This window comes from Protopterus annectens, chromosome 4.part0 (assembly GCF_019279795.1).
Source record: "Protopterus annectens isolate FY-2018-M chromosome 4.part0, PAN1.0, whole genome shotgun sequence".
Taxonomy (NCBI): domain Eukaryota; kingdom Metazoa; phylum Chordata; order Ceratodontiformes; family Protopteridae; genus Protopterus; species Protopterus annectens.
The window spans coordinates 1,041,902,392-1,041,920,469 of record NC_056733.1 but is presented as its reverse complement, the minus strand read 5'-3'; the positions used below and the strand labels follow the sequence as shown (position 1 = coordinate 1,041,920,469).

General features: G+C 39.2%; 1 protein-coding gene across 1 annotated transcript in view; it reads left to right on the top strand.

Annotated features, from left to right (window-relative positions):
• LOC122799724 (neuropeptide Y receptor type 6-like) overlaps positions 1–18,078 on the top strand; it is a 604,927-nt gene that overhangs the window by 410,467 nt on the left and 176,382 nt on the right. The gene's annotated exons all lie outside the window — the stretch shown is intronic.

Sequence of the window (18,078 nt, the reverse complement as noted above, 5' to 3'; positions counted from 1 at the left end):
TCTCCCAATCATATATCCCAAATGTCTAGCTGCTGTCCTATAGGGCTTGGATTTGGTAGCATTACATATAAGCCCCGGTTATCTTAAATATTCTAACGTAGGCTTTTACTTTGACTAAATGTGACTCACGATCTTCTGAACACATTATTACATTGTTAAGGTATAGCTCGGTCAATCTAGCATGAGGTTTCACAATTTGTATCCATGAAACACTGAAATGTGGCAAGAGCTTTGTGATGCCCAAATTGTAAAAAATGCAGCAACCATAGTTTCTGAGTGCTATAGGGAGCTCTCCCCACTTCTATAATGGACTTTACTAACTTCCCAGGCTTCGGAAACAAGAGCAGTTACTGCTAATAGTATTCAAATGTCAGTACCCCCAAAACAATGGTATAACCTACCATCAACGTTCCATATACTCACTATGGATCTTTCCCTTTCTTTCTCCACATTGACATTCTTCATTGCTTTAGTGAGTTTTATATCATACACTGAGAGCTCTTCCCTTTCAGTTTTGGCACTGACTTGTTTACTAACTTAACAGGTTTGGTTTTCTGTTTAGATCCAGCCCTGCATTTTTGACAGCATACATGTTCTTTTATCCTTTCTAACCAAAGTCAGATTTTAGTTCTTATTTAAGTTTCTACATTTATAGCTGTATAATTAACTTGCATCAGATTTTTGTTGCCCTCCCACATTCTTGCTAGAAGTATACACAGAAATATGTGTTCATAGTTATGTGTTAGGCTGCTGATGTTGTCCTTCCCATATTTGCTTGAGGCAAGTGCAGTCTACAAAGTATCTCACTGAGTTCCTACTTGCACAGCTGAGACTGCTCTACCTCTATTATAACATCATGTGTTGCATTATGTATTAAAGCCACAGAGTGAAATGCTTTACTTACAGTGTTTGAATTTCTACATATTTTATAAGTTGTTCTTTCTTATCTCCATGATCACATATGGCTTCTCCCTTTTTGCTGCCAAAGTTGTTATGCTTATAGATATAAGGTTTCTTAATAAATGTGACCATGCTCACAGAATCTAGTAATCTCTTCAAATCATTCTCTCTACACATAGTGTGCATTTAGCTATCATAGTTGCACAAAGACAATACGCTAACAACTGTTCAAGAAATTGTCTCATTCCATTAGTACAGTTTAGTTATCAACATGCTGCTTCGAAATAACATTTTAAAAGGCACAACTTTTAAATTTTCATTATTAGCAGTTTCATTAAAAATCACGTTTGTTAGATACAGCAGTGCTGGTTAACATGCCCCTTCTTTCCACATTTAAAACATGTCATTGACATTCACAGGGTATTTGCCCGTAGTTGCGTGTTTTTATTTACAGGCTTAGTTTTATCAGTTCAAAACTAGTTTTCCTTAGCTATCTGTCTTTCAATTAGCACACTAAAATCTTGGTAATCTTAAATCTATTCTGTAAAGCCAAATTATATAAATTACTTTTGAGTACTTTTGGATTTGTTATCACCTAAACTGTTTTCAGTTTGCTTTTGCTATTTATTTCTAGTTCTTACTATAGGTTTAAAACATGCTTTAAAACAGTAATTTGAGCTCTTACTATGTCAATGGTGTTAAATATCCACTTATGAAATGTTATAGCTTATGTTAAAGGAGACCAGCCATAGCAAGCAGCTTTCTTCAGTTTGTTATACTCCAAAAAATATCTGCATTCCTTATCCATGTAAACTTTAAGTGCTTCCCCTGTTAGCTGAATAGAAAAAAATCTTGACACATTCAACCTGAGCCCAATTCTCCTGAGTATCAGAATTCTCAAAGGCAATGAAACATGTCTCAGTGTTATCATCCTTGCTAATTTTCTTTTGTTTGTTTAGTTTTTTTTTTTTTTTTTGAGATGGCTAGTACAGATGTGTTATCAAGTGCAGCTGTCTCTGGAAGATGTTGAATGGTTTGCTGGTAGTTTCAGTGTTCTTTGTCTTAATTTCATCATGGAGTACATCAAGGTTTTGCTGTTCTGCAAAACAAACTTCTCCATTGTGATAAACCAACGGCTGATATGATAGTTCACCCACACAAAATAAATCTGTTTGTCTGCCTGTCTTTCTCTGTTACTCAGTAACAAATACAGGTTCACTTGCAGGCTGTGAAGCAGGAAGGAAACAGTTCTATGATTTGATAAAATAACCAATGGTTATCTGCCTAAAAAAATCACTGTTATACATAGGATATAAAACGGATACAAAACTTCAAGTTCAGTGTACTTTATTTATAGTGAAAAATAAAGGTAGAATGAAAACAAGTTTAGTTTTGTAGCAGAATAAGTGTCATAATCAAAGACTTCCTGAATCTGAATGAGCTAAAAGGACAAAAATTAAATAAATAAATAATGCCCAAAACACAGAAGGGCAAAAAAAAAAAAAAATCAAAGCAAGCCCCTGCCTCCTCCCCACACCTCCCTTATATAAACATATGTGTGTGTGTGTGTGTGTGTGTGTGTGTGTGTGTGTGTGTGTGTGTGTGTGCATGTATATATATATATATATATATATATATATATATGTGTGTGTGTATGTATGGGTTACCCTTAATACGTTGAAAGCACACTACATCGAATTGCACTTCCTCGACATGGCAGAACATCGACAAATGAAGAGCCGACGTTTCCCGCACGGTAAGTTGCCATTTGGCCATCCACCTGACTTTGCCCCATACCCCTGTGGTAGTGCGTTCTCAGAATCGGAATATTAAGGTAGGGGGGTGTAGGGGGGTGTAGCCCCCCACATTTGTGTAGTCGGTTTAATGGCAGTTTTTCTGTTCTGGATAGCCAAACGGTAACTTACCATGTGGGACACTTTGGCTCTTCATTTGTCGATGTTCTGCCATGTCAGAGAAGTGGAAATCAATGTAGTGGGCTATCGATATACTAAAGGTAACCCATATATATATATATATATATATATATATATATATATATATATATATATATAGATACCAATTTTACATTCACACCAACTCAAAAAAGGGAGAAAGCTACCCAAACAATTGAATAATTGCCAGCCCACACATAGAAACTGCACCAGTAATGATTTCCTATGTAAAACAGCGTTCAGTGTTATACGTTTTTATCTTTTTTCTTTCTGGCTGATATCCAATAAGCGTCCAAATTGATCCATATCATCTTGTTGCTCCAAACTGTCTGTCAGTAAACTCTCTGGCTGCTATTTTTCAAGAGTCTCTACTCTTCACTACAGCACTTCCTGTTAAAGAGAGGCAACAACATATTTTCCATATGACTTTCTGGCTGATATCCAGTCATACCTCTGAACCTGTAAACATCAGAAATCTGGACAAAGGCCTGTGAAAAATAGGTACAACTGGCCAAAAATCTGTATGCTGATTAACATATAATCTGCATAGATAATTATGTAACCCCACCCACTCAATGAAATTGTGGGATAACACCTTTTAAACGCAAACTGAAGAACAGACAAAATATGATCATGAAACACAAAATAAACAGAAGAAAAATAGTGTTTTATTTATATTTTTATTTGTGGGCAAAGAAAAAAGACTTCTATTTGTAAGAATTTTGTTTGAGCAGTTATTAGTTTTGCTAAGTGCAGCATTAATATATGTATTATTTATATAGATAGGACAATTTTCACAGAATTGTGGAATCTGTGGAATGTTAATAGTATTTTAGCAGCTACATCTTATGAAATAACTTGCATGTGGGTGTGGGGGTGTTGGGCTGGAGACAGCAGCTAAAGCCCTTGACCTGGTACCTGGTACCTGTACTGTACGTTGCAACAGCATATTCCCAGGATATCCTTCAGGTTAAGGACCTCTGTTTAATAAGGCATATGCATTCAAAAGTAACATGGAAACAAACAGGTGCATGAATAAATAAATTACTTTTATTCATCTGAATACCATTTAATACATATTAGGTATAAGTGCCTCATTTTAGGCTGTCCTCAGTTGCAAAATCAAAATCTTCACAGGAAAGTAAAAATATACACTCCCACCAATGGTGTTAATCACTACAAACAAATAAATGACAACTCTCATAGAAAAAGCATGGTATAAATTGCATAGCTGTATATTTTCTGAGCCAAGAGCAGTATTTTATATACATATATGTGTGTGTGTGTGTGGGGGGGGTAATTATTTCTGTATACATATTTTATATACATGTGTGGGGCGGTATTATTTCTGTATACATATCTTATATAGTGATTTCAACACCATTCCACAATTCTTTACAAGGATTATTTTTAGTCAATCCATTATTAAAGAAACAAAAGCACACACAACAATTATTTAATACTGAAACTGCAAAAAGGCAGTGCACAGTCTTACGGACTGGGTCCTGTAAATGGCTTGTTATACAAATACAGACTATTGCAAGCTGACAGTATTTAATTTCAGTAATGAATGTGCATTCAACGTAAAGGGATTGTGTTCAGTCATCACTGAAGCAGTCATTCAGCAGCATCACAACAGGATGCAAGCAGAGGCATATCAAAAAACATCTGACACAAAATGTGTTAAGTAACCCATGATGAAATGAAAGCTATGTACGACCAGAAACTACTAAACAACTCCGATAGTGAAACTACAGTAATGTAAATGTGCAATAACAATAGATGTTCAAAAAACTGGATATGCTCATCACGACTACTGTTGCAGTTATCTAATTAATGTTGTATGCCAGAACTTCTCTTTACATCTCTCAAAAAGGATTTTCTACCTGTTGCATAACTACGAAAAGGATGTGCTCCTCTGTCTCAGCAATCAGTAAAACAGTTTTTGCCTGCTCCCTAGCTAAACTAAGAATATGTAGTAAATCACATTTCCAAACACATATTTCCAGTTACAATATTGTAAACATCCTGAAAATAAGTAATTATAAGTTACCACGTTCCTCAAGATCTTGACTAAGCACATTCTGCCCACCACACTGCTGCTTTTAACTTGAAAAAACAACACTGAACACAGATGTACTGCATATCACAAAAAAAAAGGCCAGCTTCGGAAAAACAGAAAAAGCAACACATGGCTGCAGCTTGTGACTTGTTCTGTTTGAGTAATGTAGGCATGACAAGCTGAAAACTCATTTGAGCAAAATCAACAGCAAAAACATATTTGAGACTTTACAGTTTTCAGCTACTGCCCACTCAGTGCTCACAAACTGCAATTGTCTGACTTTCAAGTTTACTTTCTTATTTGCAATGCCCTTCTCACTTTGTGTTGTTTTTTTAACACTCATAGTTTTCAACCTGAGAAAAAAAAAGTAATGCTAACAGTACAAAGAGACACACACACACACACACACACACACACACACACACACACACACACACACACACACACACACACACACACACACAAACTTGACCTAGAAGCATTGCACATTGCAATGCCGTTTTCTTTTTTGCTTTATTTTACCTGGAGGAGCTGTTGGAAAAATATATTTTCTCATGATGACCAGGCCAAGTCTAAGTCCTGCGACTGCTGCACACTAGTCTAGTAACGAACAGCTTGCCTGCAACATGTTGCCATAAAGATAAATACAAACAGACAATAGTATACACCCCCTCAGGCCTCAACTGAATTCCGACAGGCTGGCAGTCTGTTGATGAAGCTGACATCATCGCGCACACCCTGGAGGTGATGATGTCAGCAAAAAATTCACAAAAAAAAGGGAAATTTGGGAATTAAAGGGGCCACTCAGTAATTTATGGCACCCCATTATTTTGACCTCAAAACTGGTAAATACTGAGGAATTCGGTACAGATATGAGATATGTATCCAATAAGTTTCCATACTTTTGACCATATATTTTATAATAAAAGGAAATAGAATTTTGGCCAAAAGTAAGAAGAGCAATTCATAGAATGTTAAAGCCCTTGTTACTGAAACAAACAACCCAGGAGTTTAATAAAATACACCAAACAAGTCTGAGGATAAAATACCTACCCCAGCCAAAGACAAGTCAAACACAAGGCCTTTTTAGTTATATTCGAGTCTCAAAAGCACGATGCAGCAACGTGCTAAGCTGATTGTGAATAAAGTTACCTACAACAAGGCTGAAGATATAGAAAACCTACTGGCTGATAAATTTAGCTGTAACTTTACCCCTCTCTCACCTCCATCTGTCCCTCATAATATAACTGGAACTGGTTCACTTCCAGGTATTACATAAGGCCAAGTCCTAAAAATGCTATTAAAAGCTTAATATACTGCCTAGATTCCTGACAATATCTCTGGATGCATCTTAAATAGCACAAATCATGATTTAGCCACACCCATAACAATGTTTAATCTCAACCTCCACACAGGTTTTGTACCAAGTGAATGGAGAACAGATACAGCTACAGTCATTCCCCTGCTTAAGGGAGGACCTTCCACAGACCAAGGCAATTACAGACCCATAAATCTGACCAGCCTTATATGCAAACCTATTTAAGACTTATAAATTAGTCAGTCAGGACATAGGAAACCTCCAAGCACTGGGCCCATCTCAGTTTGGATTTGTTAAGGGCAGGTCATGCTTACTCAGCCTGGTGGGTTTTTTGAAAAGGTCTCCAAAGCAATCGATTAAGGCCAAAAAGTACAGATCACACACCTTGACATGACCAACGTTTTTGACACAGTTCCCCACTCAGGCATAGTAGAAACACTAAAATAAACTTGGAATAATAGGTTGATTGGTGTGTACTAGGCTAATGACCCTGGAGCCTTTACAAGCCTAGCCCAAAGAAGTGCCCTGACATCGTGCCGCTCAACACTAGTTCCCAGTGCCTCTATCAAGTAGAGCCACTGGAGAGATCCCCGGGGTGAACTTTCTCTTTCCAATCCACTCATCAAGATTTCTTTTGAAGGGGCCAGTGAGGTACTCTGCTTGACATGTATGGGAAATCTATTGCAGAGCATGGGCAGTCTCTGGGTTATGAACCTGTACCTCCAGCATGTTCTATTGATTGTGGCAATGAGGTTGAGGTTTCTGAAGCATTTGGTGTGGAGGGATTGGGATTTCTTTAGATGTGACACAAACCAAATTCTGATGAAAAAACACTTAAACAGCCTACAAAGAAAAGATGCTGAAGGAACCAAACCAAAGTGAAGCAATTGTCACCACAAATCCAGATATAAAGTGTTTATTAAGCGCTTTTCATTCATCCACTGTCAGAACTTCTTCAGATAAAACTCTTATACAAATCAATTGTTTAAAAGGCTTTTTAAAATCAATCACATGGGAAAAAGTCACCAATCAAACATAACATGTAAAAATTGTATATATAAAAAGTGTTAATAAACCTGTAATCTACATGTTGATTACTATATATGTGCATATATACCAGTGTATATAAAAAATGGAATATATAAACTGTATTAAAATTCCATATTTGTAAGCCGCGGTGGTGCAGCAGTAGCATTGTTGCCTCACAGCAAGAGGTTTTCCCTTTCGATTCTCGGCTGGAGCGCCTCCTGTGTGGAGTCTGCATGTCCTCCCCACGGTCGAGTAGCATTCAAAAGACATGCGTGAATGGGAGTGCCTTCATTGAAGGTTGGTCATCGAGCTGGCACCTCGGCACTGTAAAAGTCTACTGCCAATCATTAGCTGTGGCGATCCCTAACGGGAAAAGCCGAAAGTAAAACAACAATTAAAATTCCATATTTCATCTAGACAAACTTACATATTTCATCTAGACAGACTTTTAAGCTTCAAAATACATGAAACTGAACACATATCATTTAGTCCAGGATAACTTCCTGCATTTAGCCTAAGTTGCCACAATAACTCTGACCGTTCCAATAACAGTGAATCTGGTCCACCTCTACCATCTTGTTCTGTCTGGTCAATCACTTTAAATTTAAACATGTGTGATGTATGTTCTGAACTGTGTTTTGCTAAGGCATTATCTATCTTACTTTTCTTTATACTGTATATGTGTTCATATATTCTCTCCTTTATTTTACGGTCAGTCTTTCCTATGTAAAATGCTGGACAAGACTGATGCACTGCAATGTAAACAACAGCTTTTGAATTGCATGTATATTTGTTATGTACTTCCAGTTTCTTATATCGTACGCAAAATGTTCTTCCTGTTTCTATATATCTACAATAGTTACACATGTTGCATGCATACATGCCAGAGTTGTTCTTTTTTTAACTTACTGTTACAACTAAGTAGAGTTTTTAAATGTCTCCCTTTTCTAAAGATAATCTGCGGTAAACTGTTGAATTTATCTGGAACTAACGGCTGCCCCTTTAATAAGCTCCAATTTTTATATATTATATTTTTGAAATCACATGCATCCAAATTGTATGTGGTGATAAATCTATATCTAACCACTTGTTTCTCACATGGTATATCTACGTAACCTTCTTCACTTGTTATACTATTGATGTTACTGATGGTTGTGTTAGATTTAAAGCTGAAGATTGGTGGGTATATCCCTCTTTCTCTCTTATTCTGGACTTCTCTAAGTTCAGAGAACAATTTATAGGGGTATCCCCTTTGTGTAAACATATTACATAGGAATTCACATTCATTGTAAAAATCTATATCTTTTGTCACCATACGTGCTGCTCAAACTAGCTGCCCTTTTATGACAGATTGTTTCTGATATGAGGGATGGCAACTTATAAAATGCAAAAATGCGTTTGAATAAGTTTCTTTTCTGTGTATTTTCACTATATATTTTTCTCATGTCTATCCTTATATAATTCAATGTCCAGATATGCTATCTTTTCTTCACTAAAGTTAAATGTGAATTCCAAAAATTCAGTTGTTCTATTAAAATAGTCCACCATTTCTTTTGTTTTATTCTCATCTCCTTTTATAATGATGCGTATATCATCCAAAAATCTCGTATAATAATATATCACTTCTTTCATCTGAATATTATCTAAAATGAACTTATGTTCCCAAAAAGCCATTAGGAGATTTGAGAAACTACCCCCACAAGGTGAGCCCATTGCTACACTGTGAGCTGTAAAAATAACTTTTTTCTCAAAGGAAATGTAGTTATTTGCTAGAATAATGTCTAATAATGCTTCCATTAATGAAATTTCATTACTAATAGCATCCATCATTGAGACCCATTCTATACCTGCTTCATGAAGTATTGATGTATACAAATCTTTTACGTCTATTGTTACAAAGTTATATTCATTATTATATTCCAGGCTATTAATATTTTCTAGACAGGTCCAGGAATCCTTACATATTTGAGTCTCCTGTTTTATATATGTTTTAAGAATAGTTTCTACAACTTTCGCACATGCGGATGTAATGGAATTCCTGGTGTCTACAAGTGCTCTCATAGGTGGATTTACTACAGATTTATGTATTTTAGGGATGCCAAATACAACTGGAACTTTAGGTGCAGGCATAGTTAAGTAATTAAATATATCTACATCAATTCTTCCCTCAATAAACATATCGTTTATATATGTCTTAATTCGAGCATATGCTATATTTAATTAATTTATGGAGACAGGTCTATAAGTCTCATGGTTCACAATGCATTCCATTGTATGGTTATAGTCCTGGTTGTCCATGGTTACGACCCCTCCCCCTTTATCGGGTTTTGTAATTCTAATGGGGAGTTTTCGTAATTCTTTCAGCCGTTCTTGTTCTTCTCTACTTACATTGCACTGCTTTTGGTGCACATTCTTAGGTCTTTCTAAACAATTCCTGAAATCTAACTCACATATTTTATCAAAAACACTGAGTAAAGGATGTGTAGGTGGATTATAAATAGTGGGTATACGTAGCTCTTTGTCATTCCATGCTTTGTCGCCAAAAATAATGGCCAAGTTTAATTTACGTACAAAGCATTTCAAATCAATCAATGCTGTCCCTATATCGGCCCGTGTATCAGAGACAAATGTGTACCCTTTAGTTAATAGTTCGACTAATTCATTGTCTGTAATGTAAGAATAGTTATATATTTTAAAATCACCACTTTTGTTGCATATAACACAACAAGTACAAGTTTTATCATTGCAGTCATTTGAAGGGTTTAAATTTACCTCCTGCGTTTGTCTTCTTGTTGTTGTTGCATTGCTGGTAGGTGTTTCACTGTGGCTTGTGAGTCTGCCCTCTGTAAAACTTGAGCTGGAGCCACTTGGTCATGATTCATTCCAATTTGAGTTACTTGTAGTGTTATATTCAGTCCTATTTTGGGAGGCAATCCTTTCGCTTCTTCTTGGTGGTGTTAATTCTGCTTCCTCCTCATTTCCGTCATCTCTACTAGGTAATGAAGCCTCGGTGTGGTTTCTCATACAGGCTCTTCCCTTTTTTGACATTATGGTGTCACTAGAATCAATAGCATTCGCTCTCTGTGATGGTGGGGGATTCGGATAGGCTAATCCGCGACTATAAGTGTCTCTGTCTCTGTTCAATTTCTTAATTTTTGTTGCACGGAGTTTATTAAGATGTTGTTCAATACTACTAAACATGTGTTAATAATCAAAGCGGTATCTATCAAAGCATGCATCCACTTTGATTATTTCATTAATCTGCAAAATCTATTGCTTAATGCTGTCTGCCATAATTTTGTAGTGTTTATTGATTAATTCAAGTAATTCAAGTCCATGTGCATTGAACATATGTATTAACTGCTGGTGAAACACAGAGCTGGATTCTAGTCCCGTTGGATACTCCCAAACATGAAGACCTTTAGGGACTATTTTTTCTTTAATGCATTCTTGGAAATAGGATATTTCCAAGTGTAACTTTTTTAATTTAAGAACTTTTGTATCCAGTACCTTCAATTGTGTGACGATGTCTAGACTCACTTGACCTGGTTCTCCTCCCTTTGGGTTTTTTCTCCACCAGTCATTAAATGAGTTTTGCGGGGCAGCCAGTGATTCAAACCTTGTTGATAAATCATCTACTTTTTGTGACATTATGGCAATAAGTGTTGTTAAATTGCCTATGTCATCACTGGAATTTAAAGAGTTCCTTTGGCTCGATGTTCCTTCTGCAGACATGACACAAACCAAATACTGCTGAAAAAACACTCAGACAGTCCACAAAGAAAATATTATTAAGTGCTTAATCTTCTTCTTCTTCTTCTTCTTCTTTCGGCTGCTCCCGTTAGGGGTTGCCACAGCAGATCATCTGTTTCCATTTCTTCCTGTCCTCTGCATCTTGCTCTGTCACACCAATGACCTGCATGTCCTCTTTCACCACATCCATGAACCTTATCTTAGGCCTTCCTCTTTTCCTGTTACCTGGCAGCATCATCATGACACTCTTCTCCACCCACTCCATCCTGCCTGTACTCTCTTCTTCACCTCTCTTCCACACTCACCATTACTCTGAACTGTTTATCCCAAGTATTTAAACTCATTCCTCTTCTCTCTAGAGCATATCTCCACCTCTCCAGGGTCTCCTCCACCTGTTCCCTACTCTCACTACAGATCACAATGTCATCTGCAAACATCATAGTCCATGGGGACTCCTGTCTGATTTCGTCTGTCAACCTGTCCATCACCATTGCAAATAAGAAAGGGGTCAGAGCTGATCTCGATGTAATCCCACTTCCACCTTAAACTCATCCGTCACTCCCACTGCAGACCTCACCGCTGTCACACTACCCTCGTACATATCCTGTACCACTCTTACATACTTCTCTGACACTCCCGACTTCCTCATACAATACCACACCTCCTCTCTAGGCACCCTGTCATATGCTTTTTCTAAGTCCACAAAGACACAATGCAACTCCTTCTGACCTTGTCTGTACTTCTCCATCAACACTCTCAGAGCAAACATTGCATCTGTAGTGCTCTTTCCTGTCATGAAACCATACTGCTGATCACTAATCACCACCTCCTTTCTTAACCTAGCTTCCACTACTCCTTCCCATAACTTCATGCTGTGACTGATCAGTTTAATCCTTCTGTAGTTACTACAGCTCTGCACATCACACTTATTCTTAAAAATCAGTACCAAAACACTTTTTCCTCCATTCCTCAGACATCCTCTCACTTTCCAAGATTTCATTAAACAATCTAGTTAAAAACTCCACTGCCATTTCACCTAAGCACCTCCATGCTTCCACAGGTATGTCATCTGGACCAACAGCCTTTCCATTCTTCATCCTCTTCATAGCTATCCTTACTTCCTCCTTGCTAATCCACTGCACTTCATGATTCACTATCTGCACATCATCCAACCTTCTCTCCCTCTCATTCTCTTCATTCATCAGCCCCGCATAGTACTCTTTCCATCTGCTCAACACACTCTCCTCACTTGTGAGTATGTTTCCCTCATTATCCTTTATCACCCTTACCTGCTGCACATCTTTCCTAGCTCGGTCCCTCTGTCTAGCCAATCGGTACAGGTCCTTTTCTCCCTCCTTAGTGTCCAACCTTTCATACAACTCTCCATATGCCTTATCCCTAGTCTTCGCCACCTCTCTCTTTGCCATGCACCTCATCTCCTTATACTCCTGTCTACTTTCTTCATCTCTCTGACAATTCCACTTCTTCTTCGCCAACCTCTTTCACTGTATACTCTCCTGTACTTCCTCATTCCACCACCAGGTCTCCTTGTCATCCTTCCTCTGTCCAGATGTCATACCAAGCACCTTTCTAGCCATCTCCCTTACTAGCTCTACTGTAGTTACCCAGCTATTTGGTAACTCTTCACTGCCACCCAGTGCCTGCCTTAACTCTTCCCTGAACTCCACCTCACAATTATCCTTTTTCAGTTTCCACCATTTGATCCTTGGTGCTGCCCTCACACTCCTCCTCCTCTTCTTGATCACCAACATCATCCTACAAACAACCATCCTATGCTGCCTAACTACACTTTCCCCTGCTACCACTTTACAGTCTCCATCTCCTTCAGACTGGCCCTTCTACATAAGATATAATCCATCTGTGTGCATCTCCCTCCACTTTTGTATGTCACCCTATGCTCCTCCCTCTTGTTAAAATACATATTCACCACAGCCATGTCCATCCTTTTCGCAAAATCCATTACCATCTGACCTTCTGCATTCCTTTGCTTAACACCATACCTACCCATCACTTCCTCATACCCTCTGTTCCCTTCACCAACATGCCCATTGAAATCTGCTCCAATCCCCACTCTCTCATCCTTGGGTACAGTCATCACCACTTTTTCCAACTCACTCCAAAATTTTTCTTTCTCATCCATCACACACCCAACTTGTGGAGCATATGCACTAACAACATTCATCATTGTACCATCAATTTCCAGCTTCATAAACATCACTCTATCCGACACTCTTTTCACCTCCAAAACACTCTTAGTATACTGTTCCTTCAGGATAACCCCTACGCCATTTCTCCTCCCATCCACACCATGAAAAAACAATTTGAACCCACCTCCGATACACCTAGCCTTGTTCCCCTTCCATATGGTCTCTTGCACACACAATATACCAACCTTCCTTCTGTCCATCATATCAGCTAGCTCTCTCCCTATACCAGTCATACTGCCAACATTCAAAGTTCCGAACCTCACTACCACAGTCCTAGCCTTTACCTGCCTTCGGGCATGCCTTCCCCCTCTTCTCCTCCTTCAGCCAACAGTAGCCCAATTTCCACCAGCACCCTGTTGGCCAACAGTACTGGTGCCTGCCCTTGTTAACCCAGGCCTCGACCAATCTGGTATGTATATCTGTACTGTTGTCCGCATGTATGATTTGGCAAAATTTTATGCCAGATGCCCTTCCTGGCGCAACCCTCCCCATTTATCCGGGCTTGGGACCGGCACAAAGAAATGCACTGGCTTGTGCATTCCCAGTGGCTAGGTGATTATTAAGTGCTTAAAAAACACTTTATATCTGGATTTGTGGTGACAATTGCTTAACTTTGGTTTGATTCCTTCAGCATCTTTTCTTTGTGGACTGTCTGAGTGTTTTTTCAGCAGTATTTGGTTTGTGTCATATCTGCAGAAGGATCATCGAGCCAAAGGAACTCTTCAAATTCCAGTGATGACATTGGGAGTTTAACAGTACTTATTGCCATAATGTCACAAAAGTAGGTTTGAATCATTGGCTGCATCGCAAAACTCATTTAATGACTGGTGGAGAAAAAAACAAGGTGAACAAAGACGCACAAGTTCACCTACAGCTACTTACTCATCTGTTGTAACATCGTCTCCTGATACTTATACCCAAAGGGTAGTGAATAATGGACAGCTTCAAAATAATTCAGGTGACAATATACGCAACTCAGTAGTGAGAAGACCCACCCCTCAATGTTAATTTTTGGCTTAGTGAACCTGTTCAGCTTTTCAGTGAACCAAATAGAACAAACAGAGGGAAATCGGTTTGATTTCTTTAGATGTAGCATTTCTCACAGAGCTGGGTCAGACATGGCTTTGTAAGTCAAGCAGAGATTGCCTCTTAGTAGACAATATGAGATGATATGAGACAGAGAATAGCTGGAGTTTTTGAGTCTGTCAATGTACAACATGTGTTTAAGGCCTAGGATCCTCTTTGTGAGGTACTTTTGTGGCCTTTCCAGCTGTTGCATGTGTCTAATGAGGTACATGCCAAATGGGGCATTATACTCAATGATTGGTCTAATGAGAGAAGAGTAGAGAGAGATGATGACCTCTTTCTTCCTGGATGCAAAAACCCTTGGTAATGACATGTGCCACCCCGGGGATCACTCCAGTGGCTCTACTCGACAGAGACACTGGAAACTAAGGTCGGGTGGCACCATGCCAGGGTAATCCTATGGGCTAGGCTTGTAAAGGCTCCAGGGTCATTAGCCTAGTAGACAATTATGAACCTATGAACCTATGAACATAGAAGGACTTTCTGACCACAGTGGCAATGTGGTGGTTGAAGGAGAGGTTGCTGTTAACCTGTATCCCTAGATCTCTTATAACACCTTCAGTGTTCAGTGGACTCCCATCAATGTGGTAATTAGTGGGAACTGAGTTTTTCCCAAAGGGGATGACAACACATTTTTTGGCATTAAGCTTAAGGCCATGGTTTCGACACCAGTCATTGGTCTCAGTGAGGCATTTCTGTAGGATGTTTGCATCACTTGGGGAATTAACAGTGGCTCCCAACTTGCAGTGTTCTGCAAGCTTGGTCAGCCAGAGTCCCTCCATGTTGGCCTGGACTTCTGAGAAGTAGATGCCAAACAGGAGAAGACCCAGGAACAATCCCTGTGAGACTCCACTCGTGACTGGTCAGAAGTCTGATTTGGAGTCTGCTACGTTCACACTGTGGGTTCTATTTGTGAGCCAGTTTGCAACCTACCTAGTGATATAGGGGTTGATGCCTAGTTTGGTGAGTTTATCAATAAGTGCTGAGTGGGGAATGGTATCACAGGACTTGGCCAGATCAAGATAGGCTGTATGAACTGCCTTGCCCTCATCCACAGCTCTGGTGACTGACTCAAAAAAGTCAACCAGGTTGAGCAGGCATGATCTACTTTTCACAAAACCAAATTGCATGGGATCTAGAGTTTGGAGATTCTTGTTAATTAGGTCCATGAAGATGCGGTCCATAGCCTTACATATCAGACTCATCAGGCTAATGGGGTAATAAATTCCCAGGGTCTGTAGTCACTCCCCCTTTATGGAGAGGAATGACTGGAGCAGTGCACCATTCGGTAGGAACAAAGCCGAGGTGAGGCTGTGATTAAACAGGGCACACAGATGTGGTGCCAGTTCACTTTGTAGTTCATGTAAAATACATCCAGAGATATTGTTGGGTCGCATGGAAGCTGTATTCTTGGCCTTGGACAATGCAGCTTTAACCTGTGCGGCAGTAATGCTGGGTGCCTGGCATTTATCCAGTATTATGATTGGTCCTTTGGGGGGGAGAGGGGTAAAGTTGGCACTGAATCTGTTGGCCAATATATTGGCAATATCTGTTGGCTCAGTATAGGAGGTACCATTGTGCAGTAACTCAGAACAAACCTGGGTATTGCCGTGGAGATTTTTGATATAACTATAGAAGTCTTTGCGGTTGTTTTTAGTGTCTGCCATAATTCTGCCTTCATAGCTGGCTTTAGATGTTTTGCTGAGGGATCTCAACTTTTTGTTGAGGCTAATAAGTTTTTCTAGTCTTGGGACTTCACCTTGTTCTGCAACAGTTTCTTCCTTCTGTTGTAGAGTTTATTAATGGCAGGAGACCACCAGATTGTCTTCCTTTTTTTGGAGGGAGCGTCTTGGTTCTGTTGGATATGGTTAGTTCCGTGCATTTATATACGTGTTCGTACAGTACATTGGTGCATGATTTGGCAGTCATACATCTATTTTCCATTGACATGGGTGCCGTGAAGTTAGCCGCTTCTGTTTTTAGCAGCCCAAAGTCAGCTTTGGAGAAGTTTTTCATGGTGGTTACCTTTGCAGGGGGGGGGGCTCACAGATAGGATAAGGGAAATAAAAATAGAGGAAGTTATCTCCGAAAAGAGACCAGTCATCAGTGGAGTCCCCCAGGGCTCTGTGCTGGGACATCTCATGTTTTGCATCTACTTTTCTGAAGTAAAAGCCAGTACCAAAGGGCTCTGGCTGACTAACTTTGCAGTTGACTCCAAGCTAGGAGCAGTCATTGAACCCCCACATGATTTAGCCATCCTGCAGGAAAGTTTGTTCCAGATAAATCAATAACTTGTGCCAAAATCATGGACTGAAATTTAATGCCAAAAAATGTATTCCTTTGTGGAATATCATCTGTTTCATTGAATATAATGCCCCCTTTGGCATGTATGTGTCTAGACATATGCAACAACTGGATCTCACCCAGAAATACCTTACTAAAAGGATACAAAGACTTAACAAACTCTAACACATGCATACAACACTATGTCGACACTTTCCCTAGCTTTTACTCTAATGCTAATCTGTAAACACTCATACACACACTCCTACACTAAATGCCAAAACTTTTAGTGCATCCAAAAGCTTTGACATAAGAACAACATTCCGCATATCTTCACATAAGCCCTGCCCACCCCCACCCCCCTCCACGAGCACACACACACAACAGGAAGACTCAATGTGCCCATGTTTAGCATTTTGATGACTGACTCAAAGCCCTGCCACTAGACTCTGTATCCTACAGACTGCCCAGAACTGAACGGTGTCTGTCATACAAGGCATCATCCGACCCAGTAGTGATGGATTTAGTGCACATCAACAACTCAAATGGCATCAGAAATACTCAGTCTAGGAATCTAAACCTCTTCTGCAATATCAACAGAATGGTTTGGACAGACAGGTATGTCTTGCAGAGAATACTGCTGCTCACACATTAGTGTGTGTGTGTGTGTGTGTGTGTGTGTGTGTGTGTGTGTGTGTGTGTGTGTGTGTGTGTGTGTGTGTGTGTATGGTGGGGTGTGAGTGTCTGCCAGTTTGCATTAGAGTAAAAGCTAGGGAAAATGGAGACATAGTGTTGTGTGTATGTGTTAGTTTGTTAAGGAATGTGACCATATGTGAGTATTAATCTAAGGATTACAACAAAGGCTAGTTTAGGTAATAGATCTTTGAAGCTACAACAGATCTTTACACTCACTCCAGTGCCAACATCTACAATTAACAAATACCTCCCTTAAGACAACAACCACTGTCCCTGAATAACTTCCATCTGAAGTCCTCAAACTTGCTGCAGATAGCCTTGTAAATCCTGTCTCAATTCTTTTAAACAACTCTATCCAAGAAAAATATGTCCTTTCCTTTTGTAAAATATCCTATATAATACCCCCCATATAGGTGGCTCATCAGCTGAGCTCACATACTATAGACCAATTGCCATTCTCTTACCCTTATCCAAAACCTTGGAAAGATGTATTCACTCTCATCTTACTTCATATATTACTTCTCATCACCTCCTCTCTCCCTTGTAACATAGTTTCAGAACCAGTCACAGTACAGCCATTGCTTTTCTAAAGTTCACAGATATAATAAATCAGAAGGGAAATTCAGGTCTTCTAACCTCAGCCCTTTTTCCAAATCTATCTAAGACATTCAAAACAGTCAATCATCAAATTCTAATAACTAAACATTTGTTCCTCTAGACTGTCACCCTCCTCACATAATGAGTTTCTTAGTTACCTCTCTAATAGATCCA